Source organism: Anarrhichthys ocellatus, unplaced genomic scaffold (genome assembly GCF_004355925.1).
Source record: "Anarrhichthys ocellatus isolate YVR2014 unplaced genomic scaffold, GSC_Weel_1.0 scaffold20, whole genome shotgun sequence".
Lineage (NCBI taxonomy): Eukaryota > Metazoa > Chordata > Actinopteri > Perciformes > Anarhichadidae > Anarrhichthys > Anarrhichthys ocellatus.
Genome location: NW_022280050.1, coordinates 3,318,851 through 3,330,039, shown reverse-complemented (window position 1 = coordinate 3,330,039; position 11,189 = coordinate 3,318,851).

The window sequence follows — 11,189 nt, the reverse complement described above, 5'->3', positions numbered from 1 at the left end:
ATGTGTGTATATATATATATATATGTGTGTATATATATATATATGTTGTACATGTAATTTGAAGAAATAACTGATTTTAAAAATGTGCAGGGTCTCTTGTCACCCTGCCCTATCAGTTCCCCTGTGATTGTGTGATTGTGTTTTCAGCACAATTTTGTGATTTTGTGTTTTGACCTCTGCTCTTGCGCACTTTGTAGGAGTGATTTGTTATTTTCTGGGTGTAATATACCTCCCCTACCCTCCACATTTCTCTCAGTATTATCCATCTCTTGAGATTTTTTTTAAAGATTTTGTACACTCTTAAAATGCTGTTGCAATACTAATGAATATTCAATATTTCATCCCCTTTTCTTACAGCCTTTCTTAACCAATGTTAATAATCCACCAGTGTCACGTCACACCCTGTGTTTTAAGGACCTATACTATATTTCCTTGAGTAGTTTGAATAGTTTCCATTTGCACTGAGTTCAGTCATTGTTTACTTTCAGATGATATTCAGCTCTTCATCCATTTGGGGCAATACTGATTGAATGGTGTAGCAATATCATGTTACAATCCCCAGAGTGATTTAATGCTGTTTGAGAGACGAAGTGCAAGACAGTTTGCATGGGTTGGATTGATCATATGAATTATTGATATTTGCTTGTACAGAGGTTTGTACGTTAACTTTTTTTTGGCCTCATCAGGACTTAAATGTTCACTCTTTTCCAGAAGCCACAGTTTAACAGGACATTGGTATTTCCATTTCATAGGATCTTTACTGACTTTTTGGGAGTTTGGCCCATTTGTCACCTTATCTAATATCTGATGTGAGGACTGGCACCAAAATCATCATGTTGGAACTATTTCCTTTGTGGCTTGTGATCAAACAGTGTGTCACAATACTGATGTCAAGTGTTGCTGATGCTCATTAACTGAGGCTGAATGGTTTGTTCAATTTACAATCTAAACCTATCAGGGCTTTATGGATGCTCAATTTGAATACACTGTCAATTGTAATTGATATTTCAATTGTAGAAGACTCATGCACAACCTGTGTTGTTTGTGAACTAAAGGTTTTGTGCTGTTTTCCGATAATGCTGTAAACTTTACTGAAGACGAATACTATTTTGATTTCAAAAGGTAAGATTTTAACCAATCAACTTTTGATTATTTCCCGTCATAACTTTTGTACATTGCTTCTCCCCTACAGAATACTATAGGCCCACTGTACAGGTACCATTGGAAAGTTTATGGGCATTTGCACGGATGATTTTGGCACCAATCCAGTTATTTACAATATACAGCATATACATTTGGTAAAGTGGTCAGTTTGGCAAGCTTGTCAAAAGTCAGTGCGTTTGTTTAAAAGTACATTAAAGTTTGTTAGGAGGAATATTCTATTGTAAAAAAAGATATCATAAATTATCATTGCTTTGTATCAGAATTACTAAAAACTAAGTTTTATAGACCATACCTTGTCACATATTACCATTTTTAAAAGATTCTCTTAACTGGTTAATTGACACATTTCCCAAGCTAGAACATTTAAATACGTATTCCCTCTGTTTTGTTACATGAATCTGTCAAAACTATATTTTTAATTCAATATGAATAAAGATCAGTCAATATTTAAAGTTGGATTGTGCTCATTTTCTGGTGTTGTGTTATTATGAAGTGGTGAAATTAACAACATTGGGGTATGCCCCAAAGGGACCCCTATGGAATTACAAACCCCAAGTAGATTTGGACACATGGGATCCCAAGGGATTCTATTGGGGTATACACTTGAGGCATACCCCCATTGGACTACAATAGAGCTACAACTTCTGCATTCCACAAGAGATTCTGATGTCGGCAATGATGGCAAATTAACTGCATTTATGTTTCTATAGTCATTTATAGTTTTAGTGACCATTCAAAGCGCTTTGCCTCACAAGCCAGCATTCACCCATTCACACATAGGAGCGATAAATATCCACACACACACTTTCATGCAATTTGGGGTTCAGTACCTTGCCCAAGGACACTTTGACTTGTAGACTCCAGGGGCCAGGTATCAAACTACCAGCCTTCTAATTAGTGTGACCTCAATCATTGTCAATCAAATTATGGAAAAAAGACCCATCATCAAATTGTCCACTTAAATCTGTTTGTAGTTTTGCAGGAATAGCAGACGTGGGAAGTTTAGAGTGCCTATAAATCATTCAGTATTTCTTTCCAAGTGTGGTTGGCTTCAGTTTGGCCATCTGTCTTAATAATACTCTCAATGGGATCCAGCGCTACTTCCAATTCAGCTCTTATATTTTTGAGGGCCCTGTACACCTCCTTTAAGCCTCCTTACTTCAAATGTCAGCCCGTTCTTGAGTAGTTCAGCCAGACACATTGTGTTGTGGAGCCTCTAGTCGCAGCATGACATCTTCACTCTGCCCAGATGAGTCAGGTCTGCAGACATCTCTCACCATTCAGCAGATTATGCCTTTCGGTTAGAAAGAGCAAGGAGTCAGACTGTACAGTACCTCCACTCCCATCACCACAACCTCTATTTTTCAGCCAATTTTCTTACACATTAAAAGCTACTCACAGAGACAAACTTGTACACTTGCAGAATAATCACACAGGAGCACCAATAATAAAGTGTCATTACTCCTGACACTTGCCTGTGCATGATAGATTCGTCTCTTTTCCAGCTGATGACATTTTATGGCATTATCATAGGAAATCCAATAACGAGATCAGCATCTTGGAGCCGTTGCCCCATGCAAAGTCAAATCACTTGCCTTAAGATGGTAATAGAGTGTGATCGAAACAATCTGTCACTGCCTCTAGTCTTACTCTCACACGCCAGCCCCCTTTGACAAAGTGTATAGATTTTTACCTGATATGAGGGATGATCGGCACAGTTGAATGTAAATGAGCTTAAATGTCTTTAGTTGAATCGATTGACTGACGCTTCTCTGCAAATAAAAGTGAAGGCTGTATTTGACAGTGCATCAATCTTTACCACATCTCCTCTACAGCACAGCAAAACCCAATAACTGTCTACATGTTTCCATGTGCAACTGTTTTAATATGTGCTGATATAAACAAAGACAGAGGTGTTAAAATGGGCTGCGAGCCAAAACTGTAGTTTTGCTTGCTCCAGCAAGAAGTCCCTTTTCCCTTGTCATGCTCACACTGTTGTCTCCTGGTACAGTTGTTGCTGTCTAATCCCAGGTTAGTGATCCGATTGTCACGGCAACAAAGCCATACAACCTTCAAGGCAAACGAGACACGCTGTGGATGTTTCTTCAGAGCAGATGGTTACTCGTGCAGCGTATTTAGACTGATGCAGTCACACTGTAATGTTATGATTTAAAATGACAGAAAAATATAACGGAAAAGCTTTAAATGTTGTTTTGTCTTTTCCTGGGTCCAGACTTGCATGTCAAGCGTTGTCTGCTGTGCACCGGAACCGAGCATTGACAGTAACAACATGTAGACTTCTACAGACAACATTGACACTGCTATCGAGGATGTTCTAAATCGATTAAAAGTTCCCTTTGCTTTGAAATCCGACCAGCACTCTGCTTTGATGTCTGGGGAAAAATGTATCATTTCTCTCGTACTGTGATGAGATGCCGGGTTGAGACTCTGGCATAGCTTCTCATTTTTGTAGGGACTTTTTTGGCGTATCACGGTCTGTCTTCTCAACTGTTCTCAAGCCTTCCTCATTTGTGTAAGCGTAACGTTAAGCTCAGACTGCCATCACTTTACAATACATCAGGAATCTTCAAGCCTTACAAGACATCTACATTTTACACAAATCCTACGAGAAGATGCCGGGTCGATGCAAGAAATACCATGACATCTGAATCGTTCACTCTATGGCCTTTTTTTGCATTTTGGGCTGCTGAACCACCTGCTGACCCCCTTGATTAACAAATTAAATTAGATAATTGAATGCCCACTTGAGGTTGACTCCAAAAGCGAGTCAATATCCATAGACCGCCGTGGTAAAATGCCTAACTTTAAAGCAGAAATAAACATGTTAACAACCCGGTACAAAAAAACCGTTTTGGTCTATAACTATTATTCCTGTTCATGACAACTGTACAGAGGGTGAGTTTTTTTTCTAACTTACCTGATAAATTATATTTAGGCTTAAAGTTGGGCATAATTGAGGGTGCGGCCGCTTTGAGTTACCGGTGGGTGTCATACCAGAAGCCTCTGCTGCGTCACCCTGCGTCAGACAGAGGGTATAAACAGTTTAACGAGTTGTAAATTCTGTCTTATATCAGGCAAGTTCTGTGTGGCTCCCACTGTTTTGGCATCGCTATCTCTTTTTCTCAGAGAGCCAGGGGTAAGGGCGGCTGTCTCTATATCCCAGCATGTTGGCAGACTCTTATTGAATGGACTGTACAAAGCCCGTTTAGCAGTGTTGTGATCCCCCTTGAGAGCTTTCATTATGGAACAGCATATTGAATTCTCGACACAGGCTGTCTGCCTCTGGAGGCTACTATCTCCTCAGGAATGCATACACAGACACACACACACAAAGCATCATATTAGACAACATATAGACAACCCAGTAATAGATCCTGCCTGATTCTTAGTGAATCTGGTTTCTTACCATGCGGACACAATAAATGCACCCTGATACTGTTATTGACAGTATCAGCATGGGCGCAGTTGCTCAGTTATTTGCATACTCATACACACACACACACACACACACACACACACACACACACACACACACCTGTCGATTTATAGATCCTGGCCACAATTTGAGCGCATCATGATTTTAATGCAATTGCCACAATCTTAAATTTAGTCTTTGTATTGGTAACCTGAAGGTGAATTTTGATGAACTTGGACTGGCGAATTTCATCTACCAACCAACAGCAATTAGTATGCGTAAAGTAAGTACAATACAATGCAGCAGGTCGGTCTTAGTGCCAGTTGTCCCAGTGGCAAACGGCAGTACTGCTTCAAAGAAAACTCCAGTGACCCAAAAGATATCTTCTCTGCAGGTGCGTGGCCATAATAGAACCCTAATCTGTAGATTGTTCATTGGAAACCCACAACTGTAAACAAATATTCGTATTTGTAGTGCGAATTTTCAAATGGCTAAAATGGGTGTGTGATCATCTCGGTGTAATGACTGTGGGCCTGGAAGAGAAACACAAGCTGTGAAAGTCGTTATGTTTCAACATAAAACAGTTTAAATGCCATGTGTTGTTCTGTTCCTAATTTGGTTTGGGCTGTAAAAAAAGAAAAAGAAATTGCTGCCAGCTTATTGAGACCCAGTTTCTCTTGAATCTCTACTTTTTCAAAGATAATTCAAACCACAGAAAGGAGTATCACTAAAAAAATACATTTCAAGGTAAAATAATAGAGAGAGGCAGGTTGCAAAGCAAGTAACTGAAATAAAATATTACACATTTTGAAATGTCATGATTTCTCTGCTGCCATTTTGTCAGCAGAAGTAGCCAAGCTGCTTTCTCTGTATCGACCCTTCGGAGTCTCTACTAATGCTAATGCTAATACTAATGCTCTTTTAAAAGTTATTTCTAAACACAAAAAGCAAAAAAAAAAAAAAATACAAAAAAAACATTGCAGAATCCCTGTGGTGTCATTTGCAGTCATCCAAGATGCAAAATGGAGTAAATTCTGTCTGTGTGCTTCAGTTCATGAGCCACCTAGCTCACTTTCATACGAGCCAATAGCTAATTAGCTTCTACCTAACTTAAATCACTGCCAATAACATACAATTCTGCCATATGGCTTTAACCACTGAATTCAAAACATGTGAACCTTATTGACCACATATAATGCTGTTGAGAGTTTTAGTCAGAAGACAAAATATACTAACAGCGTTGGATGCAGTGGATTCAGGGTCAAGAAATGTGTTTGTCACGAAGACACTAAGTGTCTTAATGTATATGATTACATTGCCATCAGCATCTCGAAATTTACTGTTACAAGCAGGCTACTCAAGTAACCCTTTTGAGTAAATTGTGAGAGTAGGTTTGATGCAGCATACATTTTTACTGTTAAGTAGAATTTTAGGGAAAATCATCACTTTTACTTTGTTACATTTGAATATGCTACTTTTATTTATTCATTATTTTATGCATTCATGATCCGATAATAGGCAGGTGGTCAGCTGGTTCCTGGTCTGCTTTTTTTTCTCTGTTATCCTTAGGCATGCCCACATGCCTCGGTTCAGAGCAGCGTGGCTAAAGTTACGGAAGGAGTCACGTTATGGCATAGCAGCTAATATGACAGAGCGCATTGCAGCAGGCTGCGGTTGTCTGAAGTCACTCGGCCAACATCAGAGAACCGAGCCGACAGTGAGCTGACAGAGAGCAGCAAGTGTGCCTCTTGTGTTGTGACTATCATGGTTCTAAAGTGCTAGGCTAGTACTCCTATGTTCTGTGGTAATGGCAACAATTAAGCTAACAGTATGCAAGTTGTGCATTTAACTGTGCTTTGTGTAGCCTGATGGAGAGAGACAAAGAAGTCCAAGACCAATTTGTGCACACTAAAAATGACAAACTGCTTTTATTTCATGTGGACATAACCATTATAAAGTTTCAGCCTCATGTTGTTTTCCTCAGACATAAGTGGAAAAGTGAACACACCTTGAGTCCTATTTAACAGACAATTGATGGTGAAACACCACAGCTTTATCGCTTAATTAACCTCAATGAGTCATCTGATATGAGACATTTTCAGAAAGATAAGACACTTTGTCCAATTCCCCTATCTCATTGTCTTCCTCTGATTGGAGAGACCTGGATGTGATCTGTGTCCGTCTGTGCTGGGTACTGGGATTGATGACATCTATACTGGAGTGATCACTTTAAGGACACTAACTCATTGACTCTTTATATTTACTTTTTGAAATAAAAGACAATTTATTATACAAGCACACACCACACGCAGCATTTTCTGATTTATTAGCCAAATAATGTTATATAGGAGACAACAAGCAGCGTATGTAATTTAAAAAGTCTTTACTTATTGGTGTACTTAATAAAGTATAATATAAATAACAAAATAATTCCAGTCATATGCAGATCAAATGAAAGACTTGGAGGGGTTATTGAAGTTACTCGCTACTTGGTGACTACTTTTACTTCTACTTGAGTAACAGCTCTTTTACTTGAGAATAATTGTTGTGGTCTACTCTATTCACCAACTTTTGCAACACATTATACTGTTATTAAACAGAACAGGCTGGAATTTAGTTGATTTTGAGTTTTAATATCAGGGTCATATTCTAGAAATGTCCTGAGATGCACAGTTAAAATACACTGAATGCTGAAGCAGTTTCCTTACATAAATCAAAATATCCCAAATCCATTCAAGTTTAATGATTTATTGGGCACATTATAATAAGCGGTTATGAAAGATTTGCACAAGCTACTTCATTTTAGCTATGTTAAAATATTATTATGTCAAGCTTGGGAAGATCTAAAACTGTCCAGCATTGCACTAAGTAGTGGTTGACAATACACACATTAAGATTAATATGGCAATCTCATTGGTCATTTGCATACTGCTTGTGATTCAGCTCATCTGATTACTGCTGAATATGAGCCGCTCAGCATTTAGTGTTTATCACTCGCTTTATTAGGCAAGGCAATATTCACACGAAGAGGCTCCTATTGAAGCTACATTGGCATTTTAAATGAGAAGGTTGTCATTACAACTCATTTAAATTTCCCCTTCACTTCCAATAATGATGGATACTTTGTGATGACTGAATACATCTTCAAGTCCATGCTTGAGATGCCTCCCTCATATCAACGTTTTAGAAATAAAATATATATTTTGAGCAGCGTAGATGTTATTTGCTTGAAGTGCCCTCTCGGTATTTCTAGAAATTCTCTTCGGCTGCTTCTCGTCTTTCCTGAAAAGGTTTAGATCCATCCATCCATTTTCCTCCGCTTATCCGGGGTCGGGTCGCGGTGGCAACAGGCCAAGCAGGCTGACCCAGACTTCCCTCTCTCAAAAGGTTTAGAGTCTCAGAAAATATGACACCCACAGGAGATGGATATATGTGAACTCTCATTTACCACTCAGGCAATAGAATTAAGACATGAGCTGCTGGTGGTTCTGTAACAACTACATTTGACCAATAACTTGACTCCACTGTGCAGCCACACTTCCCTTGAGTATACAGCCAGGTCAGTAATTATTGCCCGAGTGCAATTTTACAAATATGTATTTTATGCAATTTTGCTAAATGCAAAAGAACTGTCAGCTAGTCTTTATTTTTTACTTAAACTGGTCAAAATGTGTCTTATACGAGTCCCTTGCATCAAAGTTATTTGAAAAAAAAAAAAAAAAAAGTAAGCTTAGAATTTACAATTGTTGCCATTAACCTAATCTAAACCATTGAAAATAAAATGTTCAAGGTGTTTTGGGTCTTGTTTACCACTTGATGATAATTCTGTCTCTCAGTATACAGAGGCCTCACTGCTCCGAGCAGAGGACATGTTTCCCAAGATGAACGGTGTCATACAGGCCGTGGTCACCCCGCATGTCAAACTGTACAGTGATATCACTCTTCTCTGTCCATCAGATAACACCTGGTAACATGAGAGCATCAGTGGTGACGCACAGACTTCTTCATGTTTTTCCTGAAACAGAACTCACTAAATTGGACAGAAGTGAAATTGTTTCGGTGACAACATGCAGTCATTACAGGTAAGCCATTTATGTTCTTTGTCCCCGCCTTGTTGCCTGTTTAAGTTCATTGTGCCTATGGGTGCAAGTTGTATGGTGCAGGAGGGATAAGAAATGGCGATGGTCGGGTTGATTTGTGGGAGCTGGTGAATTTCGCTCTGACTGCGGCATCATCCTACGACACGGAGTGGCTGCTCCTGCAGGTGTGAGGCGGTTTTTGTACTGCTGTGTCCGGTGGGCTCCTTCATTTGTTTAACTGTGTTTTGTGTTGCCTCTGTATCTGTACCTTTCGTTGATTCTGCTGTGGTTGTGTCTGGCCGCTGTGTGTGGTCGAACGCACGCATGGTTATCGGGAATAGCCACGTGCCAGGCTATATTGCTATCTGTTAATATATGTGCATGTGTGTGTGTATATTTTCATTTTCTTCCTACAGGTGCCTATAATTTAACTTGATTAAACATCTGTCATTGAATGTGACTACTGCAGTGCCCGTTCAAAACATTCCTGTTCGGAACAGGCTGATTGCTTCGCCTCGGGTATTTTTGCTTGCAGCTTTGTTAAGAACTACTACTCATCCCAAACAACTTCACACTCGATACTGTGCTGCCTTGGGTCCTGAGCAATGCACCTCCCACGACATAGTTGCATCCCCTAGCAAAAGAGTAGAAGAGAGTATATGCGCCATTTGGGTGCAAAAGCTCACATGAACATAGATGGTGAGCTAGCTGTACCCAGCCTGCTGTTTGACGTTGTAACAGTTATTAGGCCTTTTCGAGATTAGCCAGGCCTGTGCAACGATCAACGGCAATCATTGTTAAAAAAAAGTACTGTTTTTATTCTGCCTTTCTTCTTTCTCCTTTTTTTTTCCTCATGGATTTAATTTATATTATTATTTTAATATTATCTTCATTTAATCTATTGTGTTGCCTTACATTGCAATTGTTGTCACCTGTGGCTGATGATTGCTCCTTATACAAATACATTATACAGCTTTTTGTTTATTATATATATCATTATTAATTAAATAACAATAAAACAAAATACCATGTAACAACTTAAATACAATACAAATAAATGAACATTATTCTCTTGGTTTGTAGACAGTAGCCTCTCTTACACACATTGTATGCTTGGCTGTTGTGACATAATTGTTTATGTAGGATCACTGTGCTAATTTACAAGCCTTTAGAATTAATTAAATCTATTACTTTACTGTCAAAAAACACAGTCCAGCATACAATTTATCAAGATATGGAGCAAAGTGGACAAATTGTGATACTTGGAGTTGCAAATGAAGTTGTATATAAGAGCTACTCATGTTAAAGAACACAGCCGGCAAACTAGCATTTCCTTGAGTATACAAAGTTAATCGCAATGAAGTGAGATTTTAAATGACTTCCACTCATAGAATATACTGATAACATGTGAACAGAGTGATGAATGAGACTAATTGCGGGCAACGCTGCATTATAGTTAAGCAGCAGTCTTAAGCGAGCAGGCGTCATTGTTAAAGTCAACTCTCCATTGCAATTATGCTGCTCTATTCATGTGTAACATAATGGCTTGATGACAGTGCTTTGTTAGCTTACAGTGGAAGCATAATTGTGTCCTTTTATACATAGAAAAGCACATCTCAATTTTTTCTCAAGTAACACTTATTCAGCAATAAGGTAAAAGTTACATCTTTATTACTTATCCTTATTTTAACGTGAATTGCTATTGGTCATTTTTTTTCTCGACGCTGACCTCCTAAAGGAGGTTGATCATGAGACAGTGCTGAAGAATTAACTTTGTTGTTTCAAGATCCCTTCCCTTTCAAGATAAGATCTGTTGTTCAGTCGCACTCTGAAGTCGAATGAAGCTATGTATTTTGGTTATGAAATACGTGTACTTTGTTCTAAATTTGTAACTTAATGTATGTATTTATGAAAATGTCCAAAAACCTAAAACTCACCAACGGTTTTTGCTGTTGACATTCAAGCACCCAACAGGGAGAAACCTATTGACCATGGAGACCATAAGGGAAACCATCAGACTAAATTTAGGCTTATTCTGTCATTTGTGTGGAAAAACCTTGAATGAAAGCACTTTGAGCATATTTGGCCATGGTCAACATCTCTAGCCTACTCTATACTACTTTGCCTTTCCTCTTTCTAGAATGAGAGACAAATAAACATCCCAGAGACCTCTACTCCTCAGAGGAATGAGTGCAGACTGTTGACAGATTTGTGTGAGGAACAGACAGTTAATGGGAAGATACTTTGTGTGTTTTTCTTCTATTTTTCTATGTTGACCTCCAAATTGATTCGTCATCTTGCATCACCCCATCTTTAACTTTAAACATTAATATGAGGGCAAGAAAACAAGAGGTAACTATCTGAAAAGACGCAATCAAAGCAATACTGATTACAGCCATTCTGTATCCACTATATATATGTGTTCATCAGAAACCACATTTTTAAATGACAATATGACAATCAGACACAGTTACAGAGTGCAGCTTAAAAGTGGACAGTCTGCACTGATT